Here is a 21033-nt window from a genome sequence, read left to right as displayed (position 1 = left end):
AAAATGTGATGTGTCCACGTTGTGTTTTGGGGCATTTCCTGTCGCGGGCGATAGGCCTACCCCCACAAGTGAGGTACCATTTTTATCTGAAGACTTGGGGGAACGCTGGGTGGAAGGAAATTTGTGGCTCCTCTCTGATTCCAGAACTTTCTGTCACCGAAATGAGATGAATTTTATTTTTTTTTGGTCACATTTTGAGGTTTGCAAAGGATTCTGGGTAACAGCACCTGGTCAGAGCCCCCCAAGTCACCTCACCCTGTATTCCCCTAGGTGTCTTGTTTTCAAAACTGTGCAGGTTTGCTCGGTTTCCCCAGGTGCCGACTGAGCTAGAGGCCAAAATCCACAGCTAGGCACTTTGCAAAAAACAGCTCTGTTTTCTTTGTGAAAATGTGATGTGTCCACGTTGTGTTTTGGGGCATTTCCTGTCGCGGGCGCTAGGCCTACCCCCACAAGTGAGGTACCATTTTTATCTGGAGACTTGGGGGAACGCTGGGTGGAAGGAAATTTGTGACTCCTCTCTGATTCCAGAACTTTCTGTCACCGAAATGAGAGGAAAAAGTGTTTTTTTGGCCAAATTTTGAGGTTTGCAAAGGATTCTGGGTAACAGAACATAGCCAGAGCCCCACAAGTCACCCCATCTTGGACTTCCCTAGGTGTCTAGTTTTTAAAACTGCGCAGGTTTGCTTGGTTTTCGCAGGTGCCGGCTGAGCTAGAGGCCAAAATCCATCGCCAGGCAGTTTGCAAAAAACAGCTCTGTTTTTTTTGTGAAAATGTGATGTGTCCACGTTGTGTTTTGGGGCATTTACTGTCATGGCGGCTAGGCCTACCCTCACAAGTGAGGTACCATTTTTATTGGGAGACTTGGGAGAACCCTGGGTGGAAGGAAATTTGTGGCTCCTCTCTGATTCCAGAACTTTCTGTCACCGAAATGAGAGGAAATTTGTTTTTTTGTTCACATTTTGAGGTTTGCAAAGGATTCTGGGTAACAGCACCTGGTCAGAGCCCCACAAGTCACCTCACCCTGTATTCCCCTAGGTGTCTAGTTTTCAAAACTGTGCAGGTTTGCTAGGTTTCCCTAGGTGCCGACTGAGCTAGAGGCCAAAATCCACAGCTAGGCAGTTTGCAAAAAACAGCTCTGTTTTCTTTGTGAAAATGTGATGTGTCCACGTTGTGTTTTAGGGCATTTCCTGTCGCGGGCGCTAGGCCTACCCCCACAAGTGAGGTACCATTTTTATCTGGAGACTTGGGGGAACGCTGGGTGGAAGGAAATTTGTGGCTCCTCTCTGATTCCAGAACTTTCTGTCACCGAAATGAGAGGAAAAAGTGTTTTTTTGGTCACATTTTGAGGTTTGCAAAGGATTCTAGGTAACAGCACCTGGTCAAAGCCCCACAAGTCACCTCACCCTGGATTCCCCTAGGTGTCTAGATTTCAAAACTGTGCAGGTTTGCTAGGTTTCCCTAGGTGCCGACTGAGCTAGAGGCCAAAATCCACAGCTAGGCAGTTTGCAAAAAACAGCTCTGTTTTCTTTGTGAAAATGTGATGTGTCCACGTTGTGTTTTGGGGCATTTCCTGTCGCGGGCGATAGGCCTACCCCCACAAGTGAGGTACCATTTTTATCTGAAGACTTGGGGGAACGCTGGGTGAAAGGAAATTTGTGGCTCCTCTCTGATTCCAGAACTTTCTGTCACCGAAATGAGATGACATTTTTTTTTTTTGGTCACATTTTGAGGTTTGCAAAGGATTCTGGGTAACAGCACCTGGTCAGAGCCCCCCAAGTCACCTCACCCTGTATTCCCCTAGGTGTCTTGTTTTCAAAACTGTGCAGGTTTGCTCGGTTTCCCCAGGTGCCGACTGAGCTAGAGGCCAAAATCCACAGCTAGGCACTTTGCAAAAAACAGCTCTGTTTTCTTTGTGAAAATGTGATGTGTCCACGTTGTGTTTTGGGGCATTTCCTGTCGCGGGCGCTAGGCCTACCCCCACAAGTGAGGTACCATTTTTATTGGGAGACTTGGAGAAACCCTGGGTGGAAGGAAATTTGTGGCTCCTCTCTGATTCCAGAACTTTCTGTCACCGAAATGAGAGGAAAATTTGTTTTTTTAGTCACATTTTGAGGTTTGCAAAGGATTCTAGGTAACAGCACCTGGTCAAAGCCCCACAAGTCACCTCACCCTGGATTCCCCTAGGTGTCTAGATTTCAAAACTGTGCAGGTTTGCTAGGTTTCCCTAGGTGCCGACTGAGCTAGAGGCCAAAATCCACAGCTAGGCAGTTTGCAAAAAACAGCTCTGTTTTCTTTGTGAAAATGTGATGTGTCCACGTTGTGTTTTGGGGCATTTCCTGTCGCGGGCGATAGGCCTACCCCCACAAGTGAGGTACCATTTTTATCTGAAGACTTGGGGGAACGCTGGGTGGAAGGAAATTTGTGGCTCCTCTCTGATTCCAGAACTTTCTGTCACCGAAATGAGATGAATTTTTTTTTTTTTTTGGTCACATTTTGAGGTTTGCAAAGGATTCTGGGTAACAGCACCTGGTCAGAGCCCCCCAAGTCACCTCACCCTGTATTCCCCTAGGTGTCTTGTTTTCAAAACTGTGCAGGTTTGCTCGGTTTCCCCAGGTGCCGACTGAGCTAGAGGCCAAAATCCACAGCTAGGCACTTTGCAAAAAACAGCTCTGTTTTCTTTGTGAAAATGTGATGTGTCCACGTTGTGTTTTGGGGCATTTCCTGTCGCGGGCGCTAGGCCTACCCCCACAAGTGAGGTACCATTTTTATCTGGAGACTTGGGGGAACGCTGGGTGGAAGGAAATTTGTGACTCCTCTCTGATTCCAGAACTTTCTGTCACCGAAATGAGAGGAAAAAGTGTTTTTTTGGCCAAATTTTGAGGTTTGCAAAGGATTCTGGGTAACAGAACATAGCCAGAGCCCCACAAGTCACCCCATCTTGGACTTCCCTAGGTGTCTAGTTTTTAAAACTGCGCAGGTTTGCTTGGTTTTCGCAGGTGCCGGCTGAGCTAGAGGCCAAAATCCATCGCCAGGCAGTTTGCAAAAAACAGCTCTGTTTTTTTTGTGAAAATGTGATGTGTCCACGTTGTGTTTTGGGGCATTTACTGTCATGGCGGCTAGGCCTACCCTCACAAGTGAGGTACCATTTTTATTGGGAGACTTGGGAGAACCCTGGGTGGAAGGAAATTTGTGGCTCCTCTCTGATTCCAGAACTTTCTGTCACCGAAATGAGAGGAAATTTGTTTTTTTGTTCACATTTTGAGGTTTGCAAAGGATTCTGGGTAACAGCACCTGGTCAGAGCCCCACAAGTCACCTCACCCTGTATTCCCCTAGGTGTCTAGTTTTCAAAACTGTGCAGGTTTGCTAGGTTTCCCTAGGTGCCGACTGAGCTAGAGGCCAAAATCCACAGCTAGGCAGTTTGCAAAAAACAGCTCTGTTTTCTTTGTGAAAATGTGAGGTGTCCACGTTGTGTTTTAGGGCATTTCCTGTCGCGGGCGCTAGGCCTACCCCCACAAGTGAGGTACCATTTTTATCTGGAGACTTGGGGGAACGCTGGGTGGAAGGAAATTTGTGGCTCCTCTCTGATTCCAGAACTTTCTGTCACCGAAATGAGAGGAAATTTGTTTTTTTGTTCACATTTTGAGGTTTGCAAAGGATTCTGGGTAACAGCACCTGGTCAGAGCCCCACAAGTCACCTCACCCTGTATTCCCCTAGGTGTCTAGTTTTCAAAACTGTGCAGGTTTGCTAGGTTTCCCTAGGTGCCGACTGAGCTAGAGGCCAAAATCCACAGCTAGGCAGTTTGCAAAAAACAGCTCTGTTTTCTTTGTGAAAATGTGATGTGTCCACGTTGTGTTTTAGGGCATTTCCTGTCACCTCACCCTGGATTCCCCTAGGTGTCTAGATTTCAAAACTGTGCAGGTTTGCTAGGTTTCCCTAGGTGCCGACTGAGCTAGAGGCCAAAATCCACAGCTAGGCAGTTTGCAAAAAACAGCTCTGTTTTCTTTGTGAAAATGTGATGTGTCCACGTTGTGTTTTGGGGCATTTCCTGTCGCGGGCGATAGGCCTACCCCCACAAGTGAGGTACCATTTTTATCTGAAGACTTGGGGGAACGCTGGGTGGAAGGAAATTTGTGGCTCCTCTCTGATTCCAGAACTTTCTGTCACCGAAATGAGATGAATTTTTTTTTTTTTTGGTCACATTTTGAGGTTTGCAAAGGATTCTGGGTAACAGCACCTGGTCAGAGCCCCCCAAGTCACCTCACCCTGTATTCCCCTAGGTGTCTTGTTTTCAAAACTGTGCAGGTTTGCTCGGTTTCCCCTGGTGCCGACTGAGCTAGAGGCCAAAATCCACAGCTAGGCACTTTGCAAAAAACAGCTCTGTTTTCTTTGTGAAAATGTGATGTGTCCACGTTGTGTTTTGGGGCATTTCCTGTCGCGGGCGCTAGGCCTACCCCCACAAGTGAGGTACCATTTTTATCTGGAGACTTGGGGGAACGCTGGGTGGAAGAAAATTTGTGACTCCTCTCTGATTCCAGAACTTTCTGTCACCGAAATGAGAGGAAAAAATGTTTTTTTGGCCAAATTTTGAGGTTTGCAAAGGATTCTGGGTAACAGAACATAGCCAGAGCCCCACAAGTCACCCCATCTTGGACTTCCCTAGGTTTCTAGTTTTTAAAACTGCGCAGGTTTGCTTGGTTTTCGCAGGTGCCGGCTGAGCTAGAGGCCAAAATCCATCGCCAGGCAGTTTGCAAAAAACAGCTCTGTTTTTTTTGTGAAAATGTGATGTGTCCACGTTGTGTTTTGGGGCATTTACTGCCATGGCGGCTAGGCCTACCCTCACAAGTGAGGTACCATTTTTATTGGGAGACTTGGGAGAACCCTGGGTGGAAGGAAATATGTGGCTCCTCTCTGATTCCAGAACTTTCTGTCACCGAAATGAGAGGAAATTTGTTTTTTTGTTCACATTTTGAGGTTTGCAAAGGATTCTGGGTAACAGCACCTGGTCAGAGCCCCACAAGTCACCTCACCCTGTATTCCCCTAGGTGTCTAGATTTCAAAACTGTGCAGGTTTGCTAGGTTTCCCTAGGTGCCGACTGAGCTAGAGGCCAAAATCCACAGCTAGGCAGTTTGCAAAAAAACAGCTCTGTTTTCTTTGTGAAAATGTGATGTGTCCACGTTGTGTTTTAGGGCATTTCCTGTCGCGGGCGCTAGGCCTACCCCCACAAGTGAGGTACCATTTTTATCTGGAGACTTGGGGGAACGCTGGGTGGAAGGACATTTGTGGCTCCTCTCTGATTCCAGAACTTTCTGTCACCGAAATGAGAGGAAAAAGTGTTTTTTTGGCCAAATCTTGAGGTTTGCAAAGGATTCGGGGTAACAGAACCTAGCCAGAGCCCTGCAAGTCACCCCATCTTGGACTTCCCCAGGTGTCTAGTTTTTAAAACTGCGCAGGTTTGCTTGGTTTTCGTGGTTGCCGGCTGAGCTAGAGGCCAAAATCAATCGCCAGGCAGTTTGCAAAAAACAGCTCTGTTTTGTTTGTGAAAATGTGATGTGTCCACGTTGTGTTTTGGGGCATTTACTGTCATGGGCGCTAGGCCTACTCTCACAAGTGAGGTACCATTTTTATCTGGAGACTTGGGAGAACGCTGGGTGGAAGGAAATATGTGGCTCCTCTCTGATTCCAGAACTTTCTGTCACCGAAATGAGAGGAAAAAGTGTTTTTTTGGCCAAAGTTTGAAGTTTGCAAAGGATTCTAGTTAACAGCACCTGGTCAAAGCCCCACAAGTCACCTCACCCTGGATTCCCCTAGGTGTATAGTTTTCAAAACTGTGCAGGTTTGCTAGGTTTCCCTAGGTGCCGACTGAGCTAGAGGCCAAAATCCACAGCTAGGCAGTTTGCAAAAAACAGCTCTGTTTTCTTTGTGAAAATGTGATGTGTCCACGTTGTGTTTTGGGGCATTTCCTGTCGTGGGCTCTAGGCCTACCCGCACAAGTGAGGTACCATTTTTATCGGGAGACCCGGGGGAACGCTAAGTGGAAGGAAATTTGTGGCTCCTCTCTGATTCCAGAACTTTCTGTCACCGAAATGAGAGGAAAAAGTGTTTTTTTGGCCAAATCTTGAGGTTTGCAAAGGATTCGGGGTAACAGAACCTAGCCAGAGCCCTGCAAGTCACCCCATCTTGGACTTCCCTAGGTGTCTAGTTTTTAAAACTGCGCAGGTTTGCTTGGTTTTCGTGGTTGCCGGCTGAGCTAGAGGCCAAAATCCATCGCCAGGCAGTTTGCAAAAAACAGCTCTGTTTTGTTTGTGAAAATGTGATGTGTCCACGTTGTGTTTTGGGGCATTTACTGTCATGGGCGCTAGGCCTACTCTCCCAAGTGAGGTACCATTTTCATCTGGAGACTTGGGAGAACGCTGGGTGGAAGGAAATATGTGGCTCCACTCTGATTCCAGAACTTTCTGTCACTGAAATGAGAGGAAAAAGTGTTTTTTTGGCCAAAGTTTGAAGTTTGCAAAGGATTCTGGGTAACAGAACATGGTCAGAGCCCCACAAGTCACCCCATCTTAGATTCCCCTATGTGTCTAGTTTTTAAAACTGCGCACGTTTGCTAGGTTTCCCTAGGTGCTGGCTGAGCTAGAGGCCAAAATCCACAGCTAGGCACTTTGCAAAAAACAGCTCTGTTTTCTTTGTGAAAATGTGATGTGTCCATGTTGTGTTTTGGGGCATTTCCTGTCGTGGGCGCTAGGCCTACCCGCACAAGTGAGGTACCATTTTTATCGGGAGACCCGGGGGAACGCTAAGTGGAAGGAAATTTGTGGCTCCTCTCTGATTCCAGAACTTTCTGTCACCGAAATGAGAGGAAAAAGTGTTTTTTTGGCCAAATTTTGAGGTTTGCAAAGGATTCTGGATAACAGAACCTAGCCAGAGCTCCACAAGTCACCCCATCTTAGATTCCCCTGGTGTACATTTTTTAAAACTGCACAGGTTTGCTAGGTTTCCCTAGGTGCCGGCTGAGCTAGAGGCCAAAATCCATAGCTAGGCGCTTTGCAAAAAACAGCTCTGTTTTCTTTGTGAAAATGTGATGTGTCCACATTGTGTTTTGGGGCATTTCCTGTTGCGGGCGCTAGGCCTACCCCCATAAGTGACGTACAATTTTTATTGGGAGACTTGGAGAAACCCTGGGTGGAAGGAAATTTGTGGCTCCTCTCTGATTCCAGAACTTTCTGTCACCGAAATGAGAGGAAAATTTGTTTTTTTGGTCACATTTTGAGGTTTGCAAAGGATTCTAGGTAACAGCACCTGGTCAAAGCCCCACAAGTCACCTCACCCTGGATTCCCCTAGGTGTCTAGTTTTCAAAACTGTGCAGGATTGCTAGGTTTCCCTAGGAGCAGACTGAGCTAGAGGCCAAAATCCACAGCTAGGCACTTTGCAAAAAACAGCTCTGTTTTCTTTGTGAAAATGTCATGTGTCCACGTTGTGTTTTGGGGCATTTCCTGTCGCGGGCGCCAAGCCTACCCCCACAAGTGAGGTACCATTTATATCTGGAGACTTGGGGGAACGCTGGGTGGAAGGAAATTTGTGGCTCCTCTCTGATTCCAGAACTTTCTTTCACCAAAATGAGAGGAAATTTGTTTTTTTTGGTCACATTTTGAGGTTTGCAAAGGATTCTGGGTAACAGCACCTGGTCAGAGCCCCACAAGTCACCTCACCCTGTATTCCCCTAGGTGTCTAGTTTTCAAAACTGTGCAGGTTTGCTAGGTTTCCCTAAGTGCCGACTGAGCTAGAGGCCAAAATCCACAGCTAGGCACTTTGCAAAAAACAGCTCTGTTTTCTTTGTGAAAATGTGATGTGTCCACGTTGTGTTTTGGGGCATTTCCTGTCGCGGGCGCTAGGCCTACCCCCACAAGTGAGGTACCATTTTTATCTGGAGACTTGGGGGAACGCTGGGTGGAAGGAAATTTGTGGCTCCTCTCTGATTCCAGAACTTTCTGTCACCGAAATGAGAGGAAAAAGTGTTTTTTTGGCCAAATTTTGAGGTTTGCAAAGGATTCTGGGTAACAAAACCTAGCCAGAGTCCCACAAGTCACCCCATCTTGGATTTCCCTAGGTGTCTAGTTTTTAAAACTGCGCGGGTTTGCTTGGTTTTCGTAGGTGCCGGCTGAGCTAGAGGCCAAAATCTATCGCTAGGCATTTGCAAAAAACAGCTCTGTTTTCTTTGTGAAAATGTGATGTGCCCACGTTGTGTTTTGGGGCATTTACTGATATGGGCGCTAGGCCTACCCTCAAAAGTGAAGTACCATTTTTATCTGGATACTTGGGAGAACGCTGGGTGGAAGGAAATTTGTGGCTCCTCTCTGATTCCAGAACTTTCTGTCACCGAAATGAGAGGAAAATTTGATTTTTTGGTCACATTTTGAGGTTTGCAAAGGATTCTAGTTAACAGCACCTGGTCAAAGCCCCACAAGTCACCTCACCCTGGATTCCCCTAGGTGTCTAGTTTTCAAAACTGTGCAGGTTTGCTAGGTTTCCCTAGGAGCCGACTGAGCTAGAGGCCAAAATCCACAGCTAGGCAGTTTGCAAAAAACAGCTCTGTTTTCTTTGTGAAAATGTGATGTGTCCACGTTGTGTTTTGGGGCATTTCCTGTCGCGGGCGCTAGGCCTACCCCCACAAGTGAGGTACCATTTTTATCTGGAGACTTGGGGGAACGCTGGGTGGAAGGAAATTTGTGGCTCCTCTCTGGTTCCAGAACTTTCTGTCACCGAAATGAGAGGAAATTTGTTTTTTTTGTTCACATTTTGAGGTTTGCAAAGGATTCTGGGTAACAGCACCTGGTCAGAGCCCCACAAGTCACCTCACCCTGTATTCCCCTAGGTGTCTAGTTTTCAAAACTGTGCAGGTTTGCTAGGTTTCCCTAGGTGCCGACTGAGCTAGAGGCCAAAATCCACAGCTAGGCACTTTGCAAAAAACAGCTCTGTTTTCTTTGTGAAAATGTGATGTGTCCACGTTGTGTTTTGGGGCATTTCCTGTCGCGGGCGCTAGGCCTACCCCCACAAGTGAGGTACCATTTTTATCTGAAGACTTGGGGGAACGCTGGGTGGAAGGAAATTTGTGGCTCCTCTCTGATTCCAGAACTTTCTGTCACCGAAATGAGAGGAAAAAGTGTTTTTTTGGCCAAATCTTGAGGTTTGCAAAGGATTCAGGGTAACAGAACCTAGCCAGAGCCCTGCAAGTCACCCCATCTTGGACTTCCCTAGGTGTCTAGTTTTTAAAACTGCTTGGTTTGCTTGGTTTTCGTGGTTGCCGGCTGAGCTAGAGGCCAAAATCCATTGCCAGGCAGTTAGCAAAAAACATCTCTGTTTTGTTTGTGAAAATGTGATGTGTCCACGTTGTGTTTTGGGGCATTTACTGTCATGGGCGCTAGGCCTAATCTCACAAGTGAGGTACCATTTTTATCTGGAGACTTGGGAGAACGCTGGGTGGAAGGAAATATGTGGCTCCTCTCTGATTCCAGAACTTTCTGTCACCGAAATGAGAGGAAAAAGTGTTTTTTTGGCCAAAGTTTGAAGTTTGCAAAGGATTCTGGGTAACAGAACATGGTCAGAGCCCCACAAGTCACCCCATCTTAGATTCCCCTAGGTGTCTAGTTTTTAAAACTGCGCACGTTTGCTAGGTTTCCCTAGGTGCTGGCTGAGCTAAAGGCCAAAATCCACAGCTAGGCACTTTGCAAAAAACAGCTCTGTTTTCTTTGTGAAAATGTGATGTGTCCATGTTGTGTTTTGGGGCATTTCCTGTCGTGGGCGCTAGGCCTACCCGCACAAGTGAGGTACCATTTTTATCGGGAGACCCGGGGGAACCCTAAGTGGAAGGAAATTTGTGGCTCCTCTCTGATTCCAGAACTTTCTGTCACCGAAATGAGAGGAAAAAGTGTTTTTTTGGCCAAATTTTGAGGTTTGCAAAGGATTCTGGATAACAGAACCTAGCCAGAGCCCCACAAGTCACCCCATCTTAGATTCCCCTAAGTGTACATGTTTTAAAACTGCGCAGGTTTGCTAGGTTTCCCTAGGTGCCGGCTGAGCTAGAGGCCAAAATCCATAGCTAGGCGCTTTGCAAAAAACAGCTCTGTTTTCTTTGTGAAAATGTGATGTGTCCACATTGTGTTTTGGGGCATTTCCTGTTGCGGGCGCTAGGCCTACCCCCACAAGTGAGGTACAATTTTTATTGGGAGACTTGGAGAAACCCTGGGTGGAAGGAAATTTGTGGCTCCTCTCTGATTCCAGAACTTTCTGTCACCGAAATGAGAGGAAAATTTGTTTTTTTGGTCACATTTTGAGGTTTGCAAAGGATTCTAGGTAACAGCACCTGGTCAAAGCCCCACAAGTCACCTCACCCTGGATTCCCCTAGGTGTCTAGTTTTCAAAACTGTGCAGGTTTGCTAGGTTTCCCTAGGTGCCGACTGAGCTAGAGGCCAAAATCCACAGCTAGGCACTTTGCAAAAAACAGCTCTGTTTTCTTTGTGAAAATGTGATGTGTCAACGTTGTGTTTTGGGGCATTTCCTGTCGCGGGCGCTAGGCCTACCCCCACAAGTGAGGTACCATTTTTATCTGAAGACTTGGGGGAACGCTGGCTGGAAGGAAATTTGTGGCTCCTCTCTGATTCCAGAACTTTCTTTCACCGAAATGAGAGGAAATTTGTTTTTTTTTGTTCACATTTTGAGGTTTGCAAAGGATTCTGGGTAACAGCACCTGGTCAGAGCCCCACAAGTCACCTCACCCTGTATTCCCCTAGGTGTCTAGTTTTCAAAACTGTGCAGGATTGCTAGGTTTCCCTAGGTGCTGACTGAGCTAGAGGCCAAAATCCACAGCTAGGCACTTTGCAAAAAACAGCTCTGTTTTCTTTGTGAAAATGTCATGTGTCCACGTTGTGTTTTGGGGCATTTCCTGTCGCGGGCGCCAAGCCTACCCCCACAAGTGAGGTACCATTTTTATCTGGAGACTTGGGGGAACTCTGGGTGGAAGGAAATTTGTGGCTCCTCTCTGATTCCAGAACTTTCTTTCACCAAAATGAGAGGAAATTTGTTTTTTTTGGTCACATTTTGAGGTTTGCAAAGGATTCTGGGTAACAAAACCTAGCCAGAGTCCCACAAGTCACCCCATCTTGGATTTCCCTAGGTGTCTAGTTTTTAAAACTGCGCGGGTTTGCTTGGTTTTCGTAGGTGCCGGCTGAGCTAGAGGCCAAAATCTATCGCTAGGCATTTGCAAAAAACAGCTCTGTTTTCTTTGTGAAAATGTGATGTGCCCACGTTGTGTTTTGGGGCATTTACTGATATGGGCGCTAGGCCTACCCTCAAAAGTGAGGTACCATTTTTATCTGGATACTTGGGAGAACGCTGGGTGGAAGGAAATTTGTGGCTCCTCTCTGATTCCAGAACTTTCTGTCACCGAAATGAGAGGAAAATTTGATTTTTTGGTCACATTTTGAGGTTTGCAAAGGATTCTAGTTAACAGCACCTGGTCAAAGCCCCACAAGTCACCTCACCCTGGATTCCCCTAGGTGTCTAGTTTTCAAAACTGTGCAGGTTTGCTAGGTTTCCCTAGGAGCCGACTGAGCTAGAGGCCAAAATCCACAGCTAGGCACTTTGCAAAAAACAGCTCTGTTTTCTTTGTGAAAATGTGATGTGTCCACGTTGTGTTTTGGGGCATTTCCTGTCGCGGGCGCTAGGCCTACCCCCACAAGTGAGGTACCATTTTTATCTGGAGACTTGGGGGAACGCTGGGTGGAAGGAAATTTGTGGCTCCTCTCTGGTTCCAGAACTTTCTGTCACCGAAATGAGAGGAAATTTGTTTTTTTTGTTCACATTTTGAGGTTTGCAAAGGATTCTGGGTAACAGCACCTGGTCAGAGCCCCACAAGTCACCTCACCCTGTATTCCCCTAGGTGTCTAGTTTTCAAAACTGTGGAGGTTTGCTAGGTTTCCCTAGGTGCCGACTGAGCTAGAGGCCAAAATCCACAGCTAGGCACTTTGCAAAAAACAGCTCTGTTTTCTTTGTGAAAATGTGATGTGTCCACGTTGTGTTTTGGGGCATTTCCTGTCGCGGGCGCTAGGCCTACCCCCACATGTGAGGTACCATTTTTATCTGAAGACTTGGGGGAACGCTGGGTGGAAGGAAATTTGTGGCTCCTCTCTGATTCCAGAACTTTCTGTCACCGAAATGAGAGGAAAAAGTGTTTTTTTGGCCAAATCTTGAGGTTTGCAAAGGATTCGGGGTAACAGAACCTAGCCAGAGCCCTGCAAGTCACCCCATCTTGGACTTCCCTAGGTGTCTAGTTTTTAAAACTGCGCAGGTTTGCTTGGTTTTCGTGGTTGCCGGCTGAGCTAGAGGCCAAAATCCATTGCCAGGCAGTTAGCAAAAAACATCTCTGTTTTGTTTGTGAAAATGTGATGTGTCCACGTTGTGTTTTGGGGCATTTACTGTCATGGGCGCTAGGCCTACTCTCACAAGTGAGGTACCATTTTTATCTGGAGACTTGGGAGAACGCTGGGTGGAAGGAAATATGTGGCTCCTCTCTGATTCCAGAACTTTCTGTCACCGAAATGAGAGGAAAAAGTGTTTTTTTGGCCAAAGTTTGAAGTTTGCAAAGGATTCTGGGTAACAGAACATGGTCAGAGCCCCACAAGTCACCCCATCTTAGATTCCCCTAGGTGTCTAGTTTTTAAAACTGCGCACGTTTGCTAGGTTTCCCTAGGTGCTGGCTGAGCTAAAGGCCAAAATCCACAGCTAGGCACTTTGCAAAAAACAGCTCTGTTTTCTTTGTGAAAATGTGATGTGTCCATGTATTTGGTTTGGGTTCATTTCCTGTCGTGGGCGCTAGGCCTACCCGCACAAGTGAGGTACCATTTTTATCGGGAGACCCGGGGGAACCCTAAGTGGAAGGAAATTTGTGGCTCCTCTCTGATTCCAGAACTTTCTGTCACAGAAATGAGAGGAAAAAGTGTTTTTTTGGCCAAATTTTGAGGTTTGCAAAGGATTCTGGATAACAGAACCTAGCCAGAGCCCCACAAGTCACCCCATCTTAGATTCCCCTAGGTGTACATGTTTTAAAACTGCGCAGGTTTGCTAGGTTTCCCTAGGTGCCGGCTGAGCTAGAGGCCAAAATCCATAGCTAGGCGCTTTGCAAAAAACAGCTCTGTTTTCTTTGTGAAAATGTGATGTGTCCACATTGTGTTTTGGGGCATTTCCTGTTGCGGGCGCTAGGCCTACCCCCACAAGTGAGGTACAATTTTTATTGGGAGACTTGGAGAAACCCTGGGTGGAAGGAAATTTGTGGCTCCTCTCTGATTCCAGAACTTTCTGTCACCGAAATGAGAGGAAAATTTGTTTTTTTGGTCACATTTTGAGGTTTGCAAAGGATTGTAGGTAACAGCACCTGGTCAAAGCCCCACAAGTCACCTCACCCTGGATTCCCCTAGGTGTCTAGTTTTCAAAACTGTGCAGGTTTGCTAGGTTTCCCTAGGTGCCGACTGAGCTAGAGGCCAAAATCCACAGCTAGGCACTTTGCAAAAAACAGCTCTGTTTTCTTTGTGAAAATGTGATGTGTCAACGTTGTGTTTTGGGGCATTTCCTGTCGCGGGCGCTAGGCCTACCCCCACAAGTGAAGTACCATTTTTATCTGAAGACTTGGGGGAACGCTGGCTGGAAGGAAATTTGTGGCTCCTCTCTGATTCCAGAACTTTCTTTCACCGAAATGAGAGGAAATTTGTTTTTTTTGTTCACATTTTGAGGTTTGCAAAGGATTCTGGGTAACAGCACCTGGTCAGAGCCCCACAAGTCACCTCACCCTGTATTCCCCTAGGTGTCTAGTTTTCAAAACTGTGCAGGTTTGCAAGGTTTCCCTAGGTGCTGACTGAGCTAGAGGCCAAAATCCACAGCTATGCACTTTGCAAAAAACAGCTCTGTTTTCTTTGTGAAAATGTCATGTGTCCACGTTGTGTTTTGGGGCATTTCCTGTTGCGGGCGCCAAGCCTACCCCCACAAGTGAGGTACCATTTTTATCTGGAGACTTGGGGGAACGCTGGGTGGAAGGAAATTTGTGGCTCCTCTCTGATTCCAGAACTTTCTGTCACCGAAATGAGAAGAAAATTTGTTTTTTTGGTCACATTTTGAGGTTTGCAAAGGATTCTAGGTAACAGCACCTGGTCAAAGCCCCACAAGTCACCTCAGCCTGGATTCCCCTAGGTGTCTAGTTTTCAAAACTGTGCAGGATTGCTAGGTTTCCCTAGGTGCTGACTGAGCTAGAGGCCAAAATCCACAGCTAGGCACTTTGCAAAAAACAGCTCTGTTTTCTTTGTGAAAATGTCATGTGTCCACGTTGTGTTTTGGGGCATTTCCTGTCGCGGGCGCCAAGCCTACCCCCACAAGTGAGGTACCATTTTTATCTGGAGACTTGGGGGAACTCTGGGTGGAAGGAAATTTGTGGCTCCTCTCTAATTCCAGAACTTTCTTTCACCAAAATGAGAGGAAATTTGTTTTTTTTGGTCACATTTTGAGGTTTGCAAAGGATTCTGGGTAACAGCACCTGGTCAGAGCCCCACAAGTCACCTCACCCTGTATTCCCCTAGGTGTCTAGTTTTCAAAACTATGCAGGTTTGCTACGTTTCCCTAAGTGCCGACTGAGCTAGAGGCCAAAATCCACAGCTAGGCACTTTGCAAAAAACAGCTCTGTTTTCTTTGAGAAAATGTGATGTGTCCACGTTGTGTTTTGGGGCATTTCCTGTCGCGGGCGCTAGGCCTACCCCCACAAGTGAGGTACCATTTTTATCTGGAGACTTGGGGGAACGCTGGGTGGAAGGAAATTTGTGGCTCCTCTCTGATTCCAGAACTTTCTGTCACCGAAATGAGAGGAAAAAGTGTTTTTTGGGTCACATTTTGAGGTTTGCAAAGGATTCTGGAAAACAGAACCTAGCCAGAGCCCCACAAGTCACCCCATCTTAGATTCCCCTAGGTGTACATTTTTTAAAACTGCGCAGGTTTGCTAGGTTTCCCTAGGTGCCGGCTGAGCTAGAGGCCAAAATCCATAGCTAGGCGCTTTGCAAAAAACAGCTCTGTTTTCTTTGTGAAAATGTGATGTGTCCACATTGTGTTTTGGGGCATTTCCTGTTGCGGGCGCTAGGCCTACCCCCACAAGTGAGGTACAATTTTTATTGGGAGACTTGGAGAAATCCTGGGTGGAAGGAAATGTGTGGCTCCTCTCTGATTCCAGAACTTTCTGTCACCGAAATGAGAGGAAAATTTGTTTTTTTGGTCACATTTTGAGGTTTGCAAAGGATTGTAGGTAACAGCACCTGGTCAAAGCCCCACAAGTCACCTCACCCTGTATTCCCCTAGGTGTCTAGTTTTCAAAACTGTGCAGGTTTGCTATGTTTCCCTAGGTGCCGACTGAGCTAGAGGCCAAAATCCACAGCTAGGCACTTTGCAAAAACCAGCTCTGTTTTCTTTGTGAAAATGTGATGTGTCCACGTTGTGTTTTGGGGCATTTCCTGTCGCGGGCGCTAGGCCTACCCCCACAAGTGAGGTACCATTTTTATCTGAAGACTTGGGGGAACGCTGGGTGGAAGGAAATTTGTGGCTCCTCTCTGATTCCAGAACTTTCTGTCACCGAAATGAGAGGAAAAAGTGTTTTTTTGGCCAAATCTTGAGGTTTGCAAAGGATTCGGGGTAACAGAACCTAGCCAGAGCCCTGCAAGTCACACCATCTTGGACTTCCCTAGGTGTCTAGTTTTTAAAACTGCGCAGGTTTGCTTGGTTTTCGTGGTTGCCGGCTGAGCTAGAGGCCAAAATCCATTGCCAGGCAGTTAGCAAAAAACATCTCTGTTTTGTTTGTGAAAATGTGATGTGTCCACGTTGTGTTTTGGGGCATTTACTGTCATGGGCGCTAGGCCTACTCTCACAAGTGAGGTACCATTTTTATCTGGAGACTTGGGAGAACGCTGGGTGGAAGGAAATATGTGGCTCCTCTCTGATTCCAGAACTTTCTGTCACCGAAATGAGAGGAAAAAGTGTTTTTTTGGCCAAAGTTTGAAGTTTGCAAAGGATTCTGGGTAACAGAACATGGTCAGAGCCCCACAAGTCACCCCATCTTAGATTCCCCTAGGTGTCTAGTTTTTAAAACTGCGCACGTTTGCTAGGTTTCCCTAGGTGCTGGCTGAGCTAAAGGCCAAAATCCACAGCTAGGCACTTTGCAAAAAACAGCTCTGTTTTCTTTGTGAAAATGTGATGTGTCCATGTTGTGTTTTGGGGCATTTCCTGTCGTGGGCGCTAGGCCTACCCGCACAAGTGAGGTACCATTTTTATCGGGAGACCCGGGGGAACCCTAAGTGGAAGGAAATTTGTGGCTCCTCTCTGATTCCAGAACTGCCTGTCACCGAAATGAGAGGAAAAAGTGTTTTTTTGGCCAAATTTTGAGGTTTGCAAAGGATTCTGGATAACAGAACCTAGCCAGAGCCCCACAAGTCACCCCATCTTAGATTCCCCTAGGTGTACATTTTTTAAAACTGCGCAGGTTTGCTAGGTTTCCCTAGGTGCCGGCTGAGCTAGAGGCCAAAATCCATAGCTAGGCGCTTTGCAAAAAACAGCTCTGTTTTCTTTGTGAAAATGTGATGTGTCCACATTGTGTTTTGGGGCATTTCCTGTTGCGGGCGCTAGGCCTACCCCCACAAGTGAGGTACAATTTTTATTGGGAGACTTGGAGAAACCCTGGGTGGAAGGAAATTTGTGGCTCCTCTCTGATTCCAGAACTTTCTGTCCCCGAAATGAGAGGAAAATTTGTTTTTTTGGTCACATTTTGAGGTTTGCAAAGGATTGTAGGTAACAGCACCTGGTCAAAGCCCCACAAGTCACCTCACCCTGGATTCCCCTAGGTGTCTAGTTTTCAAAACTGTGCAGGTTTGCTAGGTTTCCCTAGGTGCCGACTGAGCTAGAGGCCAAAATCCACAGCTAGGCACTTTGCAAAAAACAGCTCTGTTTTCTTTGTGAAAATGTGATGTGTCAACGTTGTGTTTTGGGGCATTTCCTGTCGCGGGCGCTAGGCCTACCCCCACAAATGAGGTACCATTTTTATCTGAAGACTTGGGGGAACGCTGGCTGGAAGGAAATTTGTGGCTCCTCTCTGATTCCAGAACTTTCTTTCACCGAAATGAGAGGAAATTTGGTTTTTTTGTTCACATTTTGAGGTTTGCAAAGGATTCTGGGTAACAGCACCTGGTCAGAGCCCCACAAGTCACCTCACCCTGTATTCCCCTAGGTGTCTAGTTTTCAAAACTGTGCAGGTTTGCAAGGTTTCCCTAGGTGCTGACTGAGCTAGAGGCCAAAATCCACAGCTAGGCACTTTGCAAAAAACAGCTCTGTTTTCTTTGTGAAAATGTCATGTGTCCACGTTGTGTTTTGGGGCATTTCCTGTTGCGGGCGCCAAGCCTACCCCCACAAGTGAGGTACCATTTTTATCTGCAGACTTGGGGGAACGCTGGGTGGAAGGAAATTTGTGGCTCCTCTCTGATTCCAGAACTTTCTGTCACCGAAATGAGAAGAAAATTTGTTTTTTTGGTCACATTTTGAGGTTTGCAAAGGATTCTAGGTAACAGCACCTGGTCAAAGCCCCACAAGTCACCTCACCCTGGATTCCCCTAGGTGTCTAGTTTTCAAAACTGTGCAGGTTTGCTAGGTTTCCCTAGGTGCCGACTGAGCTAGAGGCCAAAATCTACAGCTAGGCACTTTGCAAAAAACAGCTCTGTTTTCTTTGTGAAAATGTGATGTGTCAACGTTGTGTTTTGGGGCATTTCCTGTCGCGGGCGCTAGGCCTACCCCCACAAGTGAGGTACCATTTTTATCTGAAGACTTGGGGGAACGCTGGCTGGAAGGAAATTTGTGGCTCCTCTCTGATTCCAGAACTTTCTTTCACCGAAATGAGAGGAAATTTGTTTTTTTTGTTCACATTTTGAGGTTTGCAAAGGATTCTAGGTAACAGCACCTGGTCAAAGCCCCACAAGTCACCTCACCCTGGATTCCCCTAGGTGTCTAGTTTTCAAAACTGTGCAGGATTGCTAGGTTTCCCTAGGTGCTGACTGAGCTAGAGGCCAAAATCCACAGCTAGGCACTTTGCAAAAAACAGCTCTGTTTTCTTTGTGAAAATGTCATGTGTCCACGTTGTGTTTTGGGGCATTTCCTGTCGCGGGCGCCAAGCCTACCCCCACAAGTGAGGTACCATTTTTATCTGGAGACTTGGGGGAACGCTGGGTGGAAGGAAATTTGTGGCTCCTCTCTGATTCCAGAACTTTCTTTCACCAAAATGAGAGGAAATTTGTTTTTTTTGGTCACATTTTGAGGTTTGCAAAGGATTCTGGGTAACAGCACCTGGTCAGAGCCCCACAAGTCACCTCACCCTGTATTCCCCTAGGTGTCTAGTTTTCAAAACTATGCAGGTTTGCTACGTTTCCCTAAGTGCCGACTGAGCTAGAGGCCAAAATCCACAGCTAGGCACTTTGCAAAAAACAGCTCTGTTTTCTTTGTGAAAATGTGATGTGTCCACGTTGTGTTTTGGGGCATTTCCTGTCGCGGGCGCTAGGCCTACCCCCACAAGTGAGGTACCATTTTTATCTGGAGACTTGGGGGAACGCTGGGTGGAAGGAAATTTGTGGCTCCTCTCTGATTCCAGAACTTTCTGTCACCGAAATGAGAGGAAAAAGTGTTTTTTTGGTCACATTTTGAGGTTTGCAAAGGATTCTGGAAAACAGAACCTAGCCAGAGCCCCACAAGTCACCCCGTCTTAGATTCCCCTAGGTGTACATTTTTTAAAACTGCGCAGGTTTGCTAGGTTTCCCTAGGTGCCGGCTGAGCTAGAGGCCAAAATCCATAGCTAGGCGCTTTGCAAAAAACAGCTCTGTTTTCTTTGTGAAAATGTGATGTGTCCACATTGTGTTTTGGGGCATTTCCTGTTGCGGGCGCTAGGCCTACCCCCACAAGTGAGGTACAATTTTTATTGGGAGACTTGGAGAAACCCTGGGTGGAAGGAAATTTGTGGCTCCTCTCTGATTCCAGAACTTTCTGTCACCGAAATGAGAGGAAAATTTGTTTTTTTGGTCACATTTTGAGGTTTGCAAAGGATTGTAGGTAACAGCACCTGGTCAAAGCCCCACAAGTCACCTCACCCTGGATTCCCCTAGGTGTCTAGTTTTCAAAACTGTGCAGGTTTGCTAGGTTTCCCTAGGTGCCGACTGAGCTAGAGGCCAAAATCCACAGCTAGGCACTTTGCAAAAAACAGCTCTGTTTTCTTTGTGAAAATGTGATGTGTCCACGTTGTGTTTTGGGGCATTTCCTGTCACGGGCGCTAGGCCTACCCCCACAAGTGAGGTACCATTTTTATCTGAAGACTTGGGGGAACGCTGGCTGGAAGGAAATTTGTGGCTCCTCTCTGATTCCAGAACTTTCTTTCACCGAAATGAGAGGAAATTTGTTTTTTTTGGTCACATTTTGAGGTTTGCAAAGGATTCTGGGTAACAGCACCTGGTCAGAGCCCCACAAGTCACCTCACCCTGTATTCCCCTAGGTGTCTAGTTTTCAAAACTGTGCAGGTTTGCCAGGTGTCCCTAGGTGCCGGCTGAGCTAGAGGTCAAAATCCACAGCTAGGCACTTTGCAAAAACCAGCTCTGTTTTCTTTGTGAAAATGTGATGTGTCCACGTTGTGTGTTGTGCCAATTCCTGCTGCGGGCGCTAGGCCTACCCCCACAAGTGAGGTACCATTTTTATCGGGAGACTTGGGGGAACGCTGGGTGGAAGGAAATGTGTGGCCCCTCTCTGATTACAGAACTTTCTGTCACCGAAATGAGAGGAAAATGTTTTTTTTTGGTCACATTTTGAGGTTTGCAAAGGATTCTGGGTAACAGAACATAGCCAGAGCCCCACAAGTCACCCCATCTTGGACTTCCATAGGTGTCTAGTTTTTAAAACTGCGCAGGTTTGCTTGGTTTTCGTAGGTGCCGGCTGAGCTAGAGGCCAAAATCCATCGCCAGGCAGTTTGCCAAAAAACAGCTCTGTTTTTTTTGTGAAAATGTGATGTGTCCACGTTGTGTTTTGGGGCATTTACTGTCATGGGCGCTAGGCCTACTCTGACAAGTGAGGTACCATTTTTATCTGGAGACTTGGGAGAACGCTGGGTGGAAGGAAATTTGTGGCTCCTCTCTGATTCCAGAACTTTCTGTCACCGAAATGAGAGGAAAAAGTGTTTTTTTGGCCAAAGTTTGAAGTTTGCAAAGGATTCTGGGTAACAGAACCTGGTCAGAGCCCCACCAGTCACCCCATCTTAGATTCCCCTAGGTGTCTAGTTTTTAAAACTGCGCAGGTTTGCCAGGTTTCCCTAGGTGCCGGCTGAGCTAGAGGCCAAAATCCACAGCTAGGCACTTTGCAAAAAACAGCTCTGTTTTTTTTGTGAAAATGTGATGTGTCCACGTTGTGTTTTGGGGCATTTCCTGTTGCGGGCGCTAGGCCTACCCCCACAAGTGAGGTACCATTTTTATCAGGAGGCTTGGGGGAACGCTGGGTGGAAGGAAATTTGTGGCTCCTCTCTGATTACAGAACTTTCTGTCACCGGAATGAGAGGAAAATTTGTTTTTTTGGCCACATGTTGAGGTTTGCAAAGGATTCTGGATAACAGAACCTAGCCAGAGCCCCACAAGTCACCCCATCTTGGATTCCCCTAGGTGTCTAGTTTTTAAACCTGCGAAGGTTTACTAAGTTTCCCTAGGTGCCGGCTGAGCTAGAGGTCAAAATCCACAGCTAGGCACTTTGCAAAAAACAGCTCTGTTTTCTTTGTGAAAATGTGATGTGTCCACGTTGTGTTTTGGGGCATTTCCTGTCGCGGGCGCTAGGCCTACCCCCACTAGTGAGGTACCATTTTTATCTGGAGACTTGGGGGAACGCTGGGTGGAAGGAAATTTGTGGCTCCTCTCTGATTCCAGAACTTTCTGTCACCGAAATGAGAGGGA

The sequence above is a fragment of the Pleurodeles waltl genome, chromosome 5 (genome assembly GCF_031143425.1).
Source record: "Pleurodeles waltl isolate 20211129_DDA chromosome 5, aPleWal1.hap1.20221129, whole genome shotgun sequence".
NCBI lineage: Eukaryota > Metazoa > Chordata > Amphibia > Caudata > Salamandridae > Pleurodeles > Pleurodeles waltl.
The sequence above is the reverse complement of the archived record's forward strand: the minus strand, read 5'-3'. Positions refer to the sequence as shown.